Here is a 1,269-nt window from a genome sequence, read left to right as displayed (position 1 = left end):
TCCAGTATCTCTTCATGGTTAGATTCAAATTGTATGTTACTGTGTGGGTGACAGACTATATAGTTTTAAAGTTTGCGAGTTTCACCTTTTGTGTTTCATTCTTCAACGCACTGGAAACTTTTTGCTTATGATTTAAGAAAGGGATCTACTTTCACTTTTTCTCCCTTAGTCTATTTTCCTAGTGTCGTTTATTGAATGGACCATCTTTTGCTAGTGGTTGGTAAGGCTCACTTCGGCATTTATTAAATTTCTACATAGGCAGGAGTTCATTTGGGGGCAATTTTGTTGCTACTCTGTATATCCTTCATCCAGCAATCCACTGTTACAGTTTCCCTGGCCTTATAGTAAAATATTAGTGTGATATCATGTTATTATATATGAAATATAATTCAGTATTATGTTGGCTACTTTGTACTTCCATGTAAATTGTGGAATCAGTTTGTCATAATCCTCCAAAAAAAAAAAACAACAACAAATCTTCAAACAGAAAAAGGAAAATATTGTAACACTGAGTTAATATGAAGTGCCTGAGTTACTGAAATTGGTAAAGACATAAAGCAGGAAATGTACTAAAAAGTCCTTTAAGAGGAGAACACAAGGAGTAGCTATTATTTAATGGAGCTAGAGTCTTAGTTTGGAAACTGAGATAGCTCTGGGGGTACAGGTGATTATAGATGAGCAAAGAAAATGTGCTTAACATCACTGCGCTTTATAAACATTCTTTGTTAATATATTTTACGAAAATTTCTTTGAAAATTTATTAAATATATGTATATTTGTAGAAAAAAATGACACAGAAATAGGCTTTTTCTCAAATACTTTATCTTCCAGAGTTTTATCATTTTCTCTATACACAGCATGTTAGTTAGTAGATTAATTACTTGTTGCATTATCATTTGTCATTGCTCTTATGGGAATATTTTTACATTGTATTTTGGTTGTTGCTGGTTCATTACACATATAGTTGGCTTTGATGTATAGACTGGACTGTAAAGTTTTCTTCCAAGTGTGTCTATAGATTCTCTGTGCTTTTCTCCATAAACAGTCATAACCATTGGAAAATAATGATTTTTGTTTCTTCCTCTCCAACTGTTATTTTTTATGTTTTTCATGTCTTCCCCAGGGGGGTATGGCCTCCCATATAATTTGCATAGAAGTAATCATAGAAATTAACTTTTGTCGTATTCCTGGTTTTAAAAATAATTAGTTTAATGTTTCACTTATAAGAATGATGCTTATGGAAGTTTTTGGCAAACACTTTACCTTCTA

Source organism: Octodon degus, unplaced genomic scaffold, assembly GCF_000260255.1.
Source record: "Octodon degus isolate 3935 unplaced genomic scaffold, OctDeg1.0 scaffold00052, whole genome shotgun sequence".
Lineage (NCBI taxonomy): Eukaryota > Metazoa > Chordata > Mammalia > Rodentia > Octodontidae > Octodon > Octodon degus.
This window is presented reverse-complemented; position numbering follows the sequence as displayed.